The 20,602-nt window shown below is 42.3% G+C and overlaps 1 protein-coding gene across 3 annotated transcripts in view; it reads right to left on the reverse strand.

The window, feature by feature from the left end:
• LOC127491794 (uncharacterized) overlaps positions 1 to 20,602 on the reverse strand; it is a 124,141-nt gene that overhangs the window by 45,488 nt on the left and 58,051 nt on the right. For 2 of the 3 annotated variants that reach the window (XM_070071065.1, XM_070071064.1), the window contains one exon: positions 1,815 to 20,182. The exons of the other annotated variant lie outside the window; for it this stretch is intronic. The gene's annotated coding sequence lies outside the window, so the exon portion shown is untranslated. Of the gene's footprint in view, positions 1 to 1,814; positions 20,183 to 20,602 lie in introns of those variants that run through there. 3 annotated transcript variants of the gene reach the window in all.

Genomic DNA, 20,602 nt, shown 5'->3' on the forward strand with positions numbered 1-20,602 from the left:
TAATCATTAGACATTTTGCCCTTCAATTCAGGTTCCTAGAGTAACTTTCCATTGCTAACACTGATATATTCCAGACATTCCAACAATGGCATCATCAATAGTTTCCTTTTACACACATCCACAATGTACACTCTTTAACTTTTACTCAATAAATATAAATTTCTAAAGTACAGCTTTTGGATTACACTGGCTTTTTCCTCCCATAACCTCCCTGGCACCTGCAACCATCCCATCTCCCACTCCCTCTCCCATGCCATTCACATCAAGATTCATTTTCAATTATCTTTATATACAGATCAATTTAGTATATACTAGGTAAAGATTTCAACAGTTTGCACTCACACAAAGAAACACAAAGTGTAAATTATTGTTTGAGTACTAGTTATACCATTAATTCAATTGTACAACACATTAAGGACAGAGATCCTGCATGGGGGTAAGTGCACAGTGACTCCTGTTTGTTGATTTAACAAATTGACGCTCTTGTTTATGGCATCAGTAATCACCCTAGGCTCTTGTCATGAGTTGCCAAGGCTATGGAAGCCTTTTGAGTTTGCCAACTCTGATCTTATTTAGACAAGGCCATAGTCAAAGTGAAGTTCTCTCCTCCCTTCAGAGAAAGGTACCTCCTTTGATGGCCTGTTCTTTCTGCTGGGATCTCACTCACAGAGATAAACATTTTAGGTGTTTTTTTTTTTTTTTTTTTTTTTTTTTTTTGCCAGTGTCTTGGCTTTCCATGCCTGAAATACTCTCATGGGCTTTGTAGCCAGATCTGCATGCCGTAAGGGCTGATTTTGAGACTAGAGTGCTGTTTAGGGCATCTGCCATTCTATGAGTCTGCTGTGTATCCCACTTCCAATGTTGGATCGTTCTCTTCTTTTTAATTCTTTCAGTTAGTATTAGCAGACACTAGTCTTGCTTATGTGATCCTTTTGACACTTAATCTTATCATTATGATCAATTATGAACTGAAACTGATCACTTTCACTAGTGAGATGGCATTGGTACATGCCACCTTGATGGGACTGAATTGGAATCCCCTGGCATGTTTCTAACTCTACCGTTTGGGGCAAGTCAGATTGAGCATGTCCCAAATTGTACATCTCCTCCCTCTCTTATTCCCACTCTTATATTTAACGTGTATCACTTTTCAGTTAAATTTATTTATTTATTTATTTTTTGGGAGGTGGTTAAATAATTTTAGTTTATTTGTATTTAAACAGTCTAAACTCAGTGTCCTAAAGATTTATGCACATTTCACATAACAAATACATAAATTTATTCCAAGATCTCAAAAATCTCAACCAAAAGTTTCCAAAGCATCAATTCAATTCCAAAACAACATATAAGTATCAAAGATTCAGAAGTACCAATATTTCATCATCTAATCAAGATTCTGGGTGTAAATCTATTCTGGGACAAAATTTCTTTCCATATTTGGATATGGTAAAACAGAAATCAGATTGTCTCTCTATATAATATTGTGGCATTATATGCATGAAATAACAATTATATACATTCCCATTCAAAACTGAGAAAATTGAAGGAAGAGAGGGATCACTGGTTACACACAAATTTATAATCCAGTAGGGAAAATTTTATTATGTTGCAAGGCCAGAAAAGAATTCTCTGGTTTGAGGCATATCCTCTTGGGCTTGTGGGTTTACACTTGGGTCAGTAGTTCTACTCTCTTTACCAACAGCTTAGCTTCTTTTTTTAACTTTTATTTAATGAATATAAATTTCCAAAGTACAGCTTATGGATTACAATGGCTCCCCCCCATAACTTCCCTCCCACCCGCAACCCTCCCCTCTCCTACTCTCTCTCCCCTTCCATTCACATCAAGATTCATTTTCAATTCTCTTTATATACAGAAGATCAATTTAGTATATATTAAGTAAAGATTTCAACAGTTTGCACCCACACAGAAACACAAAGTGAAAAATACTGTTTGAGTACTAGTTATTGCATTAAATCACAATGTACAGCACATTAAGGACAGAGATCCTACATGAGGAGTAAGTGCACAGTGACTCCTGTTGTTGACTTAACAAATTGACACTCTTGTTTATGGCGTCAGCAATCACCCTCGGCTCTTGTCATGAGTTGCCAAGGCTATGGAAGCCTTTTGAGATCACCAACTCTGATCATATTTAGACAAGGTCATAGTCAAAGTGAAGTTCTCTCCTCCCTTCAGAGGAAGGTACCTCCTTCTTTGATGACCCGTTCTTTCCACTGGGATCTCTCTCGCAGAGATATTTCATTTAGGTCATTTTTTTTTTGCCAGAGTGTCTTGGCTTTCCATGCCTGAAATACTCTCATGGGCTTTTCAGCCAGATCCGAATGCCTTAAGGGTTGATCTGAGGCCAGAGTGCTGCTTAGGGCATCTGCCATTCTATGAGTCACTTTTCAGTTAAATTTAAACACCTGAGAATAATTGTGTGTTAATTAAAGAGTTCAGAGGGGCAGAGCCGAGATGGCGGAATAGTGAGGGTGTACACTGATAGTCTGGGACAAGATAGTTTAATAAAAATGGAGTTACTGTAGACTCAGGGAAAGGGTCAGGAAAAAAACTGCAAAGGAAACTCTTCTGGATCTAGTGGATTTGACATGCAGGATCTATGGGAGAGCATGGATGCCCACAGTTCAGAAGCCCAGCAGAGTGCGCACCAGCACTGGAAGGGGAGGTCAGACAAAAACCTCGGTAACCCGAGACATTGGTGAGGAAACAGCAGAAAGAGCCTAGAGGGAACGAGGCTTGAAGCCCCACTGGGGAAAGTTCACCAGGCTGACTGGAGGAGAGGAAAAAATGAATAAATAAGGGGAACCGGCATAGACGCGAGCCTCTCTCTCCACTCACCTTGCAAAGCTGAGCAAGACAAAGAGCAGACACCATTTTGGACATAGGTAATGCAGCACCTGCTATCAGCCAAGCAGAAAAACTTGACTCTGGTAGGGAGAAATAACAGGAGGTTAGGACCTAGTGAAGGTGTGGAGCTAATGAACTAAGACTGTGAAAATGTGAGGGGGGCTGAGAGAACTCACTGAGTACACAAACTCGGTAACCTTGGCAACCTGGTGGGAGACTGCAGAGAAATTTGAGATCACAGTGAGTGCTGCATAGACCCTTTGTGTGGTCCTTAGGGGTAGAGCAGACTAATACCCACAGGGGCTAGATTTCATACATCAACTACCCTCAATTCCACTCAGCTGTGCAGAATTACTTCCATTTTGAGTCAAAAAAAAAAAAAAAAGAGCGAGTGGGTGAGAGAGAACAACCTGGGTGAGTCACCTTTGGCACACCCTTAACCCTGAAGAACCAAACAGAGCTCTCTGGCCACACCCATCACAGACTCTAAGGATCCATCAAAACCAGACAGTCCACTTAATCCAGAGTCACAGTATAATAAGAAAAACCACTACAGCAAAGAAACCAAAGAATATCTCCACAGTGCCAAACAACAAATGCAGAAACCAAGGAAACAAGAACAAGGAAGACACTATGATGCCCCCAAATGAACAAGACACCCCAATTCAAGATTATGAAGATGATTAGATAGAAGAAATGCAAGAAATGGATCTCAAAAAAAAAATGATAAGAACATTAAGAAGTTCTCAAAAACAAATTATTTAACCACAGAAATCTTTACTGGACAGGATAGAAAATCTCTCTCATGAAAATGAAATATTAAGGAGGAATCAAAATGAAATGAAGCAACTAGTAGAACATTTCATTTCACAATGAAATGAAGAATTCAATAGATCAAATGACAAACACATTGGAGAGCCTTAAAAACAGAATGAGTGAAGCAGAAGAGAGAATATCGGACTTAGAAGACAGAGAACAGGAAAGTATACAGTCAAACCAAAGAAAAGAAGAGGAAACTAGAAATCTAAAAAATATTGTTGGGAATCTGTAGGATACTATTAAAAAACCCAACATTTGGGTTCTAGGAGTTCCTGAAGGCATGGGGAGGTAGAAAGGATTAGAAGGCCTGTCAAAAATAAAAAAAATTAAAAAATTTTAAAAAAGAAGGCCTTTTTAGTGAGATACTAGCAGAGAACTTCCCGGGTTTGGAGAAGGACAGAGACATCCTGTACAGGAAGCTCATAGAACCCCTAATAAACATGACCAGAAGAGATCCTCACCACGACACGTTGTAATTAAACTCACCACAGTGAAACATAAAGAAAAGATCCTAAAGTGTGCAAGAGAGAAACATCAGATTACTCTCAGAGGATCTCCAATTAGACTCACCACTGACTTCTCATCAGAAACCCTACAGGCAAGGAGGGAATGGCAAGATATAGCCCAGGTACTAAGAGAGAAAAACTGCCAGCCCAGAATATTATATCCTGCAAAGCTCTCATTTGTGAATGAAGGTGAAATAAAGACCTTTCATAACAAACAGAAATTGAAAGAATTTTGTCACCTCTCGTCCAGCCCTGCAAAAATGCTTAAAGATGTGCTACACACAACATCAAGAGTGAATGCTGATGTAAGCTGTGAATTTGGGGTGAGGCTGCTGTCGGTGTAGGGTCATCAAGGAAAGCAGAAGTACCTCTCTGGTGAAGGGTGCTGGTTGTGGGGTTCGCCATGCATGGCAGGAGAGGTATTGGAGATTTCTGTAACTCTAGTTACAGAAACACAGAAACACAGTCATCAATATGAAAGAAGGTAAAGGAAGAAAACCTACCAGTAAAAGATCATAGGAAGCTCAAAGCGTATACCTGAAAATATTTTGGGAAAACAGCAGGGCAAACTTACTACTTATCAATAGTCACATTGAACGGCAATGGACTCAACTCTCCAGTTAAAAGGCACAGACTGGCTGAATGGATTAAGGAACAAAACCCATCTATTTGCTGCTTACAAGAAACACATCTTTCCAACAAAGATGCATGCACACAGAAAGTGAAAGGCTGGAAAAAGATATTCCATGCCAACAGAAATGAAGAAAAAAGCAGGTGTTTCCATATTAATATCAGACAGAAACAGATGGATAGACCAATGGAACAGAACAGAAACACCAGAAATCAATCCAAACATAAACAGCCGACTTATATTTGATCAAGGATCTAAAACCAATTCCTGGAGCAAGGACAGTTTATTCAATAAATGGTGCTGGGAAAACTGGATTTCCACGTGCAGGAGCATGAAGCAAGACCCTTACCTTCTACCTTACACAAAAATCCACTCAACATGGATTAAAGACCTAAATCTACGACCCGACATGATCAATTATTAGAGAACATTGGAGAAACCCTGCAAGATATTGGCACCGGCAAAAACTTCTTGGAAAAGACCCTGGAGGCACATGCAGTCAAAGCCAAAATTTAACTATTGGGATTGCATCAAATTGAGAAGTTTCTGTACTGCAAAAGAAACAGTCAGGAAAGTGAAGAGGCAACCGACAGAATGGGAAAAAATATTTGCAAATTATGCTACAGATAAAGGATTAATAACCAGAATCTACAAAGAGATCAAGAAACTCCACAACAACAAAACAAACAACCCATTTAAGATATGGGCCAAGGACCTCAATAGATATTTTTCAAAAGAGGAAATCCAAATGGCCAACAGGCACATGAAAAAATGTTCAAGATCACTAGCAATCAGGGAAATACAAATCAAAACCACAATGAGGTTTCACCTCACCCCAGTTAGAATGACTCACATACAGAAATCTACCAACAACAGATGCTGGCGAGGATGTGGGGAAAAGGGGACACTAACTCATTGTTGGTGGCAATGCAAAATGGTTGAGCCACTATGGAAGTCAGTCTGGAGATTCCTCAGAAACCTGAATATAACCCTACCATACAACCCAGCCATCCCACTCCTTGGAATTTACCCAATGGAAATTAAATACGCAAACAAAAAAGCTGTCTGCACCTTAATGTTTATTGCAGCTCAATTCACAATAGCTAAGACCTGGAATCAACCCAAATGCCCATCAACAGTAGACTGGATAAAGAAATTATGGGACATGTACTCTATAGAATACTATACAGCAGTCAAAAACAATGAAATCTGGTCATTTGCTGATCCAACATGGGAAGTGAGATACACAGCAGACCCATAGAATGGCAGATGTCCTAAACAGCACTCTGGCCTCAGAATCAGCCCTTAAAGCATGCGGATCCAGCTGAAAAGCCCATGAGAGTATTTCAGGCATGGAAAGCCAAGACACTCTGGCAAAAAAAAAAGACCTAAATGAAATATCTCTGCGAGAGGGATCCCAGTGGGAAGAACAGGTCATCAAAGAAGGAGGTACCTTCCTCTGAAGGGAGGAGAGACCTTCACTTTGACTATGACCTTGTCTAAATAAGATAAGAGTCGGTGAACTCAAAAGGTTTCCATAGCCTTAGCAACTCATGGCAAGAGCCTCGGGAGATTACTGACGCCATAAACAAGAGTGTCAATTTGTTAAGTCAACAACAGGAGTCACTGTGCACTTACTCCTCATGTAGGATCTTTGTCCTTAATGTGCTGTACATTGTGATTTAATGCAATAACTAGTACTCAAACAGTATTTTTCACTTTGTGTTTCTGTGTGGGTGCAAACTGTTGAAATCTTTACTTAATATATACTAAATTGATCTTCTGTATATAAAGAGAATTGAAAATGAATCTTGATGTGAATGGAAGGGGAGAGAGAGTAGGAGAGGGGAGGGTTGCGGGTGGGAGGGAAGTTATGGGGGGGAGCCATTGTAATCCATAAGCTGTACTTTGGAAATTTATATTCATTAAATAAATGTTAAAAAAAAGAGTTCAACCAGTAGTATTAAGTAGAACAAAAAAAATTCTAAAAGAGATAAAGTATTAAGTTGTTCCTCAACATCAGGTAAAGGGTGATCATGTCATTGTTTCTCATAGTGTCCATTTCACTTCAACACATTTCCTTTTTGGTGCTTGGTTAGTTGTCACCAATCAGGGGAGAACATATGATATTTGTCCCTTTGGGACTGGCTTAATTCACTCAGGATGATGTTTTCCAGATTCCTCCATTTTGTTGCAAATGACAGGATTTCAATTTTTTTTATTGCTCTATCGTATTCTATAAAGTACATATCCCATAATTTCTATATCCAGTCTACCGTTGATGGGCATTTAGGTTGATTCCAGGTCTTAGCTACACAATGTACATTCTAAAAGCATTATATGTGTATGGAAAGATCTTATGTGTATAATATGTATCAATTATATATACATAAATATTCATTAATTTATAAAAGCTTTAAGGGTCTTTAGGAGGGGTGTGTTGTCCAAAATTAATTGCTTGCTATATTGATTAGAATAAGATTAGTTTCAATAACAAATAGACCCCAAAATGTAGACTGCATCAAATTCAATAAGACTATTTCTTGCTGAGCAGGTAATCAGACAAATGAACTGCCCTCCTTGCAGTCATTCAGGAACCCAAAGTGACAGAGGTTTTGCCACCCTCCATATGCAGGGACCAAGGCCATGATGTCACCTTCCTCCCAACCAGCCAAAAGGGGAAAACAAAGCAGAAGGCCACACTTGAGTGATTTTTCAAGACCAGAAATATGTGGTATGGATATCACTTCTACTCACCCTACATGAGCTGGAACTCGTCCACAGAGCTCCATGGAAGTGCAAGATTGGCTAGGGGATGATAGCTGTGTGTTTGTGGAGGGAGGAGATCAGGAACCTGGAAACATCTACCTGTCTACACCACAGTGGCATTGGGCCTTTCTTTCAACCTGCAAAACATACGCTTGGGAAACAAAATGAAGGAGACACTCGAATTGTTGAAACTGGAAAGCCAAAGCACATCGCACTAAAAATAGAAGTGGAAGAGACCCCTCCCCTGTTTTCCCAGAGTGAGACACGCTAGGTTGAAGCCACGGCCTGTCCTAGGGAGAGGAAGGAAGAGAAATGAGTGCCTGGCCTCATTAAGAGCCCTACAGTGCAATGGGAAGGGCACACATTTTTTAAAGAAGAGCCATCGCTTTTCTCCATCATAACCCACTAGGATGCAATGGGAATAATTCCTTTATTGTGGTAGTTATTACCCATGCCACCAAGGGCTCTGTTTCATGAATAATCACTTAGAGTGGGTTTTCTTTATCCTGGAGGGGCTAAGCTTCAGAAGTAAGAGAACACTTTGAAATGTTTTGGCAACTTTCACGAGTAGGTATACACTGTGTTTTTGAAAAGTGTCCATAGCTTTTATATCAGATTTTCAGGGGACTTGAAGACCTTTCAAATATTTCTTAAATCACCACCAGAAGAGAGAGGTTTTTTTTTTTTTACATAGCCCTGTCCTGTTTAGGCCTCCTAACCTAAGCCCGTGGTTCCTGGACTGTCATCAAACCCATGAAGCATTATGTTGAGTGAGCAGATTCCAAAACCCTACCCCAGCCCTACTGGTCAACAAGTGAGTCTGTGGGGACGGTATTAAGGAAGAAGGCATTAAGCAGCCTGGGAATGTGCATATTTTTAAAAACACTCCAAGGAGCCCTTGTCCTCACTCCCTGTATTAGTCCATTTTTCACTGCTATAACAGAATACGTGTGGCAAGCTACTTGGATAGAAAATAGCTTATTGCTTTGGAAGCTGGAAGTCTAAATAGCACAGCACTGGTTCTAGCAAGAGGCCCACGGCAAATGATGAGGTGTGTGTAGGAAGAATCATCACATCTTTAAATAGAAAGCCAGAGGTCTGGGCAGGGCCATGTAAAGGGTTTTATAACAACCCTTACAGGAGAACTACTAAGGAGTCACAGGAGAACTATTTAAAGCCCTTCCAAGGGCAGTGTCCTGAATTGACCCAAGAATCTCCCACTGTGCCCCACCTCTTACAGATTCTGCATCCCCTCCTAATCCCAGTACCCTAGAAACCAAGTCTTCAGCACATGAACCTTTGGAAGAATAGATAGCATCAAAACTATAGCAACATCCAAACCGTAACACTCCCTGAGCTAACACAGTTATACCACTAGTTAGAGAGGGAAGGTCACTCACTCCCCACTAATATGGGCAGCTATTAGCTGCCCCAAACAGAGAATTTATGTGTTTCCCACAATCAATTCTACCCAGGGGCTGGCTCTATGGCATGGTGGGTAAAGCCACCCCTGCAGAGCCAGCATCTCATATGGGCACTGGTTCAAGACCTTGCTGCTCCACTTCCAATCCAGTTCTCTGCTATGTCCTGGGATAGCAGTAGAAAATGGCCTAAGCCCTTGGGCCCCTACACACTCATGCGAGACTTAGAAGAAGCTCCTGGCTCCTGGCTTCGGACTGGCACAGCTGAATCCCCGGAATTTGAGCACAAAGGGAAATGAAATAGAAAAGCTCCCGCCACTGTGACTCAAGTGTGGCCTTGAATCCAAAACCAACTCATCAGTGAGGCCGAGACCTCGTTTTACTCCTGCTCTTGAAGGGGAATTCACTTGTTCTCTGGAATTAAGATGTGTCTCTGTTTCTTGCATTGCAAATAATCCTAATCAGGGCTGGCCTTGTGGTACAGTGGGTTAAGCTGTTGCTTGCTATACCCATATCCCATATTGGGGTGCCGAAGATCAAGTCCCACCTGTACTTCTGACCCAGCTTCCAGCTAATGTGCCCGGTAGGGGCAGGTGATGACCCAAATACTTGAGTTCCTGCCATCTATGTGGGAAAACTAGATAAAGTTCCTGGCTCATGGCTTTGGCCTGGACCAGTCCTAACTGTTGCAAGCATTTGGGTAGTGAACCAGCAGATGGAAGATCTCTGCTTGAATAATGAAATCATATATTTCCCCTACTATCCAATATGCTATTTTGGAAATTCACCAGAATCCAAATTACAGATGGTCCTCGATTTGTACAGGAAGAAGTGGAAAACAGGGAGTCAAAAATGCATTTGAGGGGCCAGTGCTGTGGCACAGTAGGTTAAGTGTCCTCCTGTGGCGCTGGCAGGCCATATTGGTGCCAGTTCTTGTCCCAGCTCTCCACTTCCAATCTAGCTCCCTGCTGATGGCCTGGGAAAGCAGTGAAAGATGGCCCAGGTGCTTGGGCTCCATGTGGAGAGACACAGAAGAAGTTCTTGGCTCCTGGCTGCAGACTGGCCCAGCTCCAGCCGTTGCAGCCATTAGGGGAATGAACCAGCGGATGGAAGATCCCCTCCCCACTCTCTCTAACTCTGCCTCTCAAATAAGTATTTTTTTTAAATGCACTTGTGGGAGAAGAAAGATAGTAGTTGAGTAATATGCCCCCAACGTCATCTTTTCCACAGAGACAGCAATTTAGACAACCATTCACACACCAAGCCAGGAACCCAGGTGAGAGACCATGGTGCTTTGTTTTAGTATAGTAATAAATTATACCAAGAGAAGCATTGATGGTGGCACAAAGGAAAGAGTTGGCCATACCAAACCTCCTCCAACTCCAAGTAGCACATCATGGAGCGAATCCTCCTGCTTGGAAAAGAGAGGAGGAATTAAGCCTAGACCTTAGACATGAAACCCAGTTATCAGTCCTACCACAGGGTAATCCAATACCATACAAGCCCCCACAGCTCCTGTGCTTAGGCCAGGAGCCATACACATTGCCTCTGGATACCGTATATCCAGGCAGCCTAGGGACTGCCTCCACCATGTCTCTCCCAATCCCAAACAGAGAGCAAAGAGCAAGACTCCAGATGCTGGGGAGCACAGCGGTAAACTGAGCAGAGGACTGTATTTTGGAATCCAATGCTAGGCTTTCAAAACCTAACACTGGAGGGCCAGAGTTGTGCTGTAGTTGGTTAAGCCACTGTCTTTAGTACCAGCATTCCATATGAGCTTTTGTTCATGTCCCAGCTGCCCCATTTCCAATCCAGCTCCCTGGTGATGCCTCTGAGAAAGGAGTGGAAGAAGCCCCAAGTGCTTGGGCCCCTGTGACCCACATGGGAGATCTGCATGGAGTTCCAGGCTCTTAGCTTTAGTCTTGCCCAGCCCTGGCCATTTCAGCTCTTTGGGGAGCAAACCAACAGATGGAAGATCTCTCTCTCTCTGTATGTGTGTGCGTGTGTGTGTGTGTGTGTGTGTGTGTAATTCTGCCTTTCAAACAAATTTAAAAAATCTTTTTAAAAAGTTAACACTAGGCAGATCCTAACAGGCCCTGTGCCCAGTGCCCACAGACAGAGCCTCTGGACCCACTCCCATACCAGGTGGAGATCCTCTGGCCTCAGTCTATCAGGGTTATATCTTAGCCAATTCCACCTGTGGCTGGTTGCTGAGGTCTCAGGCAGTTCACCTCAGTAGCAAGCATTCCTTAGTAGTATGGTCCTTGGTCCTATACCCTTGTGCTGCAGTGGTCACACTGGGCTGTGGGTTCCAGGCATGAACTAACGTTGTGGGTAGTGGTTTTGCTGGCCATAATACTGTATACCCTATATATGCCCCTACCCTAGGCAGCACAAAATGGATAGAGATTGCCCACTTTTGGGGGAGAAAAAGGAAGGAGATGCCAAGTCAGTACATAGGAGCTTAGGGCTGGCCCTACTACAATGAGGCCCAGATTCAGGCAGAATCTTTCAGTGACTCACCACAGGTTGGTGACTGTGGACAAGGAATCTGGGTCCACCACAGTGTCAGATAGAGGTTGGCAGAGACAGCTTACTCTTTTTAGATACCCCCTACCTCAAGTCATTCTGAATCACACATCAACTGTGGATTTGGAACGAGCCTTGGCTTAGGACACTCTCTAGGACTGAAACAGTGACTTTACACCTGCAGCAAATTCAGGGGGAAACATAGACTGATGGCACAATCTAGAGCTGAATGATATTGGATTCAGATGGTAGAGTAGGGAAGGAGCTTACTGCTCTAGTCTAGGAGAAGAAGAAAGTGGACAGAGTGCAGTCTCAGGGAAGAGCTAGGGAGAAAATGGCAGAGGAAATTCCACGCAAAGTAGAGGGACACAGTGGACCTACATGGAGGGTGCAGACATGCACAAATCAGGACCCCAGCAGCCGAGAGCCTCCACACCAATTTGGAGAATGAGGTGAGACCAGACTGCAGTAGCCCAAGTCACTGACGTTAAAGCTGCAGGAAAAGCCTGGAGGGACTTTGGCTTGGAGCCCTGTGGGGTACAGTGTACCTGCCAAACTAGAGGAGGAAAAAAAGAGGGGGACATGTTTCTCTCTCCTTGATCACCTCATAACCAGCAATAAGCCAAGTGGAGACCCCTGCGTCTGGCAGGGAGAACTGATGGAAGGCTTGGTGTTCGTGACTGTGGGAGGCTTGTGTGCCAGGACTGAAAACACTGAGATTTCAGGGCCTTGAAAACACTGGGACTGTGTGGGAAGGCTCAGGATGTGGCTGGGCCATTGGGCAGTCACTGTGGGAGACTCCACACGTTCAGGGCTCCCTGGTTCTCTGGTGAGGGATACTGCTGGGGAACCTGCTTACATCAGATCTGCACCTTGTGGAAGTATGGATGAATATTACACCCACTGGGCTAGTGCCCAGGCACTTGTGTCTTTTGAGGAGAGTAAATGAGTTGAGGCTACACCAGCAGAGCAGAACAAATCTCCCCCCTGATTAAAAGAAGATTTACCATGCCAAACCTGGGTGTCACCTTAACACTCCCTTCATCCTAGAGCACTGAACAGAGCTCCCTGGCCACATCTACCACATACCTCTAGGTATTCTCTGAAAGTAGACACTCCACTAATCTACACACAGTCCAAAAATAAAAGCCCCCACAGCAATAAAACAAAGAAGAAACCAATGAGTATCTCCACAAATGCTGAATAATAAACACACCAATTTGAGAAACAAGAATAAGGAACACATGACACCCCAAAAGAATACAACATTTCAATACTAAACTGTGAAGATGTAGAGATTGAAGAAATGCCAGAAATGGAATTCAAAAAATTGATCATAGAATTACTTAGATGTAATCAGAAACAAATGCACAAACTAATGAAATCTACACATGACATGAAAGAAAATTTCTCCCACAAAACTGAGATCTTAAAGAGAAAGCAAAATGAAATCTTGGAAATGAAGAGTTCAATAGAACAAATAAAAAACACAGTGGAAAGCCTTAACAACAGAATCGATGAGCAGAAGAAAGAATATCAGACTTAGAAGACAATCACAGGCCAGTGCCGCAGCTCACTAGGCTAATCCTCTGCCTGCGGCGCCAGCACCCCGGGTTCTAGTCCCAGTTGGGGTGCTGGCTCTGTCCTGGTTTCTCTTCTTCCAGTCCAGCCCTCTGCTGTGGCCCAGGAGGGCAGTGGAGGATGGCCCAAGTGCTTGGGCCCTGCACCCGCATGGGAGACCAGGAGGAGGCAACAGTCTCCTGGCTTCGGATTGGCGCAGCACACCGGCTGTAAAGTGGCCATTTTGGGGGGTGAACCAACAGAAGGAAGACCTTTCGCTCTGTCTCTCTCTCCTTCACTGTCTAACTGCCTGTCAAAGAAAAAAAAAAAGATAATCATAGGAAATTATACAGTCAGACAAAAAACAAGAAGAAATTAGAAAACTGAAAAACACTGTTTGAAATCTATAGGATACTATCAAATGACCCAACATATGGGTTCTAGGAATTCCTGAAGGCACGGGAAGAGAGAAAGGATTAGAAGGCCTTTTCAGTGAAATAATAACAGAAACTTCCCTAATTTGAAGAAAGGGACATTCATACAGGAAGCACATAGAATTCCTAATAGACATGACCAGAAAAGATTTTCATGACACACTGTAATCAAACTCACCACAGTAAAACATAAAGAATCTAAAATGTGCACAAGAGAAACAGCGGATTAATTTCAGAGGGTCTCCAATTAGACTCAAAGCTGACTTCTCATCAGAAACCCTACAGGTTAGGAGAGAACAGAGAGATATATTCAAAATAGCTGTTTTCTTTAAATTTATTTGACAGGTAGAGTTATAGACAGTGTGAGAGAGAGACAGAGAGAAAGGTCTTCCTTCAGCTGGTTCACCCCCCCAAATGGCCGCTATGGCCAGAGCTATGCCGATCCGAAGCCAGGAGCTAGGTGCTTCCTCCTGGTCTCCCATGTGGGTGCAGGAGCCCAAACACTTGGGCCATCCTCCACTGCCCTCCCGGGCCACAGCAGAGAGCTGGACTGGAAGAGGAGCAACCAGGACTAGAACCTGCTGCCCATATGGGATGCCGGCGCCGCAGGCGGAGGATTAACCAAGTGAGCCATGGCACCAGCCTCCATAATAGCTGTTTTAAGGAAACTCCATGAGCTTCAAGGAAAGACAGAGAAACAATGCAATACTCTAACAATGAAACATAACAAAATTGAAATATTTTTAAAACTCAAGCAGAAATACTCGAGATTAAAAACACACTAAGTGAAAATAAAAATGCAACAGAAGAGTGTGGGTGCTGCGGTACATCAGTTTAAGCTACCACCTGGTATTCTTGTATTCCATATTGGTGTGCTCATTGGAATTCCAGCTACTCTGCTTCCAATCCAGCTCCCTGTTATAGTACCTAGAAAAGTAGCAGATCATGGCTCAAGTATTTGAGTGACTGCCACTTATGCAGGAGGTCTGGCTAGAGTTCTTGGTTCTTGGCTTCAAGGTGGCCCAGACCCAGCTGTTGTGGCCATTTGGGGACAGAACCAGCAGATGGAAGATCTCCCTCTCCTCTCTCCTCTCTCCACTCCTCCTCCCCCTCCCCCTCCCCCTTCCTCTGTGTGAGTCACTCTGCTGTTCAAATAAATAATTTTAGAAAAATAAAAGTGCAAAAGAAATCATCAATAGCAGTTTTTTATGCCTTGTTTTGTTTTGTTTTTATTGGAAAGACAGAGTTACAGAGAGAGGAGGAGAGACATAGAAGAGAGATCTTCCACCCGCTGGTTTATTCCTCAAATATCCACAAGGGCTGGGACTGGGCTAGGCTGAAGCAGGAGCCAGGAGCTTCTTCCAGGTCTCCCACATGGGTGCATGGGCCCAAGGACTTGGGCCATCTTCTGCTCTCCCTGACACATTAGCAGAGAGCTGGATTGGAAGTGGAGCAGCCAGGTGTCAAACCAGTGCCCATATGGGATGCCAGCATTGCAGGCAGAGGCGTAACCTGCTGTGCCACAGCATTGGCCTCAATAGCAGTTTATATCAAACAGAAAAAGGCAAACTGTTCAAAAACACACCATTGGATGGGGAAAAAAGAGCCAAAATAAATAAAGAAAATTTATAGAAACTTTAGGACAGTATTAAAATAGTAAACATCCAAGTTATTGGGGCTCAAAAGGGACTTGAGAATGACAGAGGTTGAGAGCTTATTGAAAGAGCTAATAATGGAAAATGTCCCAAACCTTGAGAAAAATATAACTATCCAGTTTCAGGAAAGTCAGAGGTCAGCAGTCAGATTCCACTCAAACAAGTCTACACCAAGACACATTGTAACCAAGCTCTCTACCTTTAAAGATAAAGATGGAATGTCCAAAGTTTCAAGAGAAAAGCAACAAATAGCACATAAGGATATCCCAATTTACCCGCCTACATACACCTCAGAGAAGGTTTACAGACCAAAAAAGAACGGGATGAGTGTCTAACAATATTGAAGGAAAAAAATAAACAGCAACTAAAAATATTATAGCCAGTAAAGTTATCCTTTAGATATAAAGGATGGATTAAGATATACCATTGAAAACATATGAAATCATTTCTCACCAGCAGACTTTTCCTACAAGAAATTCTAGATAGAAATTATCAAACTGAAAAAAAGAGATTCAAATGAGTAAGAAGAAAATATTGGAAAGTAGAAAACTCACTGGTAATAGTAACTATACAGACAAGTTCAGAATGCTCTAATATTGTAAGCATAGTGCATAAACTATTTATATCTTTAGTGTGAGGATTGCAGTCATTTTCAAAACAAGATAATTAAAAAAATAGCTAGCTGCATTAATATGTTAAGATATAGGTAATATAGAAAGATATAAAATGGAACACCAAAATTTTTAACATGCAGAGAGGAATAAAGTGTAAATAGAGTCAATTATTAGTATTTTTTATTTTTCTTGTTTCTTTTTCTATCAATGGTAAGCTGCTAACATTTCAAAAATAATGTGTTATAAACCAAGAGATGTTTTTGTAAGCCTCGTGGTAAACACAAAGCAAAATCTATCATACACAGACAAAAAATGGTAAGAGTCAAAACACACTACCAGAGAAAATCACTTAACCATGAAAGAAGACTGAAAGAGGGAGAAAGAATGTTAAGAAGGACAGAAAATAAAACTGAAAAACAAGTATCAATAGTACTATCGTAAGATCTTACTAATAAATTACCTTAAATGCAAGTGCATTATTCTTCAATTAAAAGGCATGGAGTGACTGAATGGATAAAAATGGAACACCCACCTATATGCTTTTTACCACTAAGGACAAATAGAATGAAAGTTAAAAGGTAGAATACCTTATTCCAAGCCATATGGGAAGCACCAAGAAAGCAGGAGTAGCCACATTTATATAAAATAGATTTTAAAAAAAGATTTATTGGGAAAGTGGGGTGCAGTGTTGAGGTATAGCAGTTGAACCGCCAAAACCTTTGATGAACCTAGTTGCGAAAGTTTCAGTATCACATCAAAAGTGTTGATTCACCATGATCAATCAAGTGAGATTCATCCCAGGGTTGCAAGGAGGGTTCAACATACACCAACCCATAAATGTGAGATCACATCTGAAGAATGAAGGACAAAAACCAGATGATCACGTCAAGAGATGCAAGAAAAAGCCATCTCAGAGAATCCAGCATCCTTTCCTGACAAAAACTCTGAACAGAGTAGGAATGGAAGGAACTGTCTCAACAAAGAAGAGTAGAGTGGTGGTTCCCAGAGGCTGGAGAGAGTATGAGTAGCAGGGATTGGAGAATGCTGAGCAAGGTATAAGTTACAATAAAACAAGAGAAGGAAATACTAGCATTCTGTTGTACAATAAGGTGACTAGAGACCACAATAATGTATTGTATTGTTTTTGGTTAGAAGAGAGGATTTTGAATATTTTCACCATAAAGCAATGCTAGAGGGACCAAAGCTGTGGCGTAGCAAGTAAAGTTGCTGCCTGCAGTGCCAGCATTCCATATGGGTGCTGGTTTGAGTCCCAGCTGCTGCACTTCTGATCTAGCTCTATGCTATGGCCTGGGAAAGCAGTAGAAGATGGACTTGGGTCCCTGCACCCACGTGGGAGACCTGGAAAAAGCTCCTGGCTCCTGGCTTCAGATTGGCGCAGCTCTGGCAGTTGCAGTCATCTGGGGAGTGAACCAGCAGATGGAAGAACTCTCTCTCTCTCACTCACTCTCTCTCTCTGCCTCTGCCTCTCTGAAAATCTGCCCTTCAAATAAATGAATAAATTTTTAAAAAAAGAAATGCTAGAAGTTTTAGGAGATACATACTTTTATTCTGCTTGAACAATGCATGATTGTGTTGAGACATTGTACAACACCCCATAAATAAGTGCAATTTTTATTTTTTATATGCCAGTCAAAAAATATTAAATAACAATAAAACGTATTTCTTATACCTAACTTGCCATACACCATAACTTAACAATGCATTATATTGCCCAACACTAGCTATTTACCCTCATGATTGTGTGGCTGGCTGGGAGCTGCAGTTCACCCCTGCCTACAATCACAAGAGAATATCTTACCATACATCACTAGCTGGGGGAAAAAATCAAAATTCCAAGATTGGGGACTGGTGCTGCAGCATAGCAGGTAAAGTTGTGGCCTGCAGTGCCAACATCCCGTACGGGTACCAATTTGAGTCCTGGCTGCTCCACTTCACATCCAGCTCACTGCTAATGGCCTGGGAAAGCAATGGAAGATGGTCCAAGTGCTTTGGCCTCTGCACCCATGTGGGAGATCGAGAAGAAGCTCCTGGCTTCTGGCCAGGCCATTTGGGGAGTGAACCAGCGGATGGAAGATATCTGTGTCTCTCCTTCTCTCTCTCTGTAACTCTACCCCTCAAATAAATAAATTTTTAGAAAAAAATTGAAGTACAGTTTCTGATGAATGCAAATTGTTTGATCACTACTAGTAGAGTCAAAAAATGATAATTTGAACAGCTGTTAAGTCAGGGACATCATTATACTTACATATATTTACATATACACACATATATGTACACATTCTCCTATACAACTTGCAACAAAAGTAAATATTAGGATTACCCAATTCCACAGAATATGGTTTATATTTTATCAATGTTCAAATATGTTTATGCAATTCCAGAGAAATATGGTTAATTTTAAGTATGGTAGGCTATAATTTATTCAAGCTATTGATGTATGTGACAGTTAATTTAATAAATCATACATAACCCATGCTCATATGCAGTGCATTTTCTGTTTATAAAGACAAAAAAACAGGGGCCAGCATCATGGCAATGCTGTCATCCCATGTAGCCATCAGTTTGTGTCCCAGCAGCTCTACTTCTAATCCAGCTCTCTGCCAATGGTTTGGGAAAAGCAGCCAAAGATTGACCAAGAACTTGGCCCTGGCATCAATGTGGGAGACCCAGAAGAAGCTCCTAGCTCCTGGCATTGGCCTGGCCCAGTCACCACCATTGTGGTCATTTGGGGAGTGAGCCAATGGATGAAAGATATCTCTGTCTCTGTCTCTCTGTCTCTCTCTCTCTCCCTGCCCAAACTTTCAAAAAATATAAATCTTTCTCTAAAAAGGCAAAAATGCAAAAATGTGATGAGTGTAAAAGGAATCTGGAAAAGGAAGAAATCAAATGGGCTAAATAAATCAAGAGAGTCTACCTAAAACAGCGGTTCCCAACCTTGGCTATTAATCAGAATTACCTTGGGTTCCATCCATTATCCAGTTACATTCTGATTTACTTGCTCTAAGAGGTAGACTTGGTATTGGGAGTATTTAAATGCTCAAAACAATTCTAATGTGCACACAAATCTGGGAGCCACAGCTATAAGCTGTGAACTGTCTCATCAGACAGGAATGGAATGGAAAAGTTAGAAGAAAAGACATCAGGCAAGAGGAAATGGGACAGCCAAACCAGACACTGTCATTCAAAAAGCCAGGTGATTTGAGGAGGAAATACTATTAGCAAAAACACCAGCCACCTAGCATCTCAGTAAATGATGGCGTTAAATCAGGGAAAGCCCCACAACTCAGTGTACACACAGAAAATATCAACTAGCAGATGACTGCTGTCTCAGAAATCTGTCTCACAACTGAACTCCCACAATATTGATGCATAAGTAAGAATGCCAAAGAATGCATAGACGATGAGACACACAGCAGCCCAGTGGATCAGATATCATGTGGACATTGGGACAAAGATCCATGGGAAGCCACATAATAATCAGAGGAAGCATAAAGAATCAGAACGAAGACAACTAACCATGTAATTTCAGTGGCTAAGTCAGCAGGAATGGAGAACTAGATGGCTCCATCACCTCTACATCTACACAGTTGATTCATGGGCCAGATACTGATGCATTTTCAGTGCAATTTTTTCCCAAGATGATGCTGTTTTTAATCGACAGAAATGAAAGGCCTTGTAACAAAGCTACTTGCTTCATTTCCAGGAGCTCCTGGCTCCTGGCTTCAGATTGGCTCAGCTCCAGCTGTTACGGCCATGTAGGGGGTAAGACACTCTCTCTCTCTCTCTCTCTCTCTCTGCCTCTGCCTCTCTGTAACTCTGCCTTTCAATTACATAAACAAATCTTTAAATAAAATAAAAACCAAAAGTGCAACTTTATTGGGACTGTATTCCTTTAAGATTTATTTATTTATTTGAAAGGCAGAGCAAGGGAGAGGGAGAGGGAGAGGGAGAGGGAGAGGGAGAGGGAGAGGGAGAGAGAGAAGAGTCTATCCACTGGTAAGAGCTGGAACTGGGCCAAGTGGAAGCCAAGAGTACTCCATCTGGGTTTCCCATATGGGTGTTGGGGGTCCAAGTACTTTGGGCCATCTTCTACAGCTTCCCGGAATGTTTTAGCAGAGAGATGAATTGGAAACAGATTCAAACCAGCGCTCTGATATGGCATTGGAAGAAATGGTTTAACCTGATGCGCCATGGGGAGGGCCTAGGGACTGTACCCTTAATTAGAAGGGAGATTGACTTGCCTTGACTACAGGAATGATGGGACTGTCCACGTGCCTGCTCTCCTGCTGACTCTGAAGCCCCAGGAAAATGCCCCCCATGGGAGATCCCTTCTGGGTGAAGGCATGCTTCTCTACTGTAACATAAGCAAAGAGATTTTGTGAAGCAAAAGTAGCAAAGAGAACTTCTACCTCGGATGACTGCCCAGGAAGTCAGTTCTAGGAAACAGTACTTATGAAGGTGATTATTCCTTGAATATGGTTTCCCTTAAAACAATCTTGGAAAGTGTAAGGCTGACTAGATGGCTGCACCCTTGGTGAGCACATCTGACCCTTGCTGCCTCTCCTGAGCAGCCCTCCCAGGGGTCTCACTCCCCCTCCTCAGCTGCACGCAGAGCTCCTCTCCTGCCTTCCAGCCCAGCATGTCCAACTTGGGGCATGACAGTCTTATATGCACATGTGTCTGGAAACTCATACTGTGTATGCCCCAATATTAAATCATCCCTGCCCTTGAAGTGATATGGGAATACGTTTCCCTGGTTTTATTTCAAGTCCTT

The sequence above is a fragment of the Oryctolagus cuniculus genome, chromosome 3, assembly GCF_964237555.1.
Source record: "Oryctolagus cuniculus chromosome 3, mOryCun1.1, whole genome shotgun sequence".
Lineage (NCBI taxonomy): Eukaryota > Metazoa > Chordata > Mammalia > Lagomorpha > Leporidae > Oryctolagus > Oryctolagus cuniculus.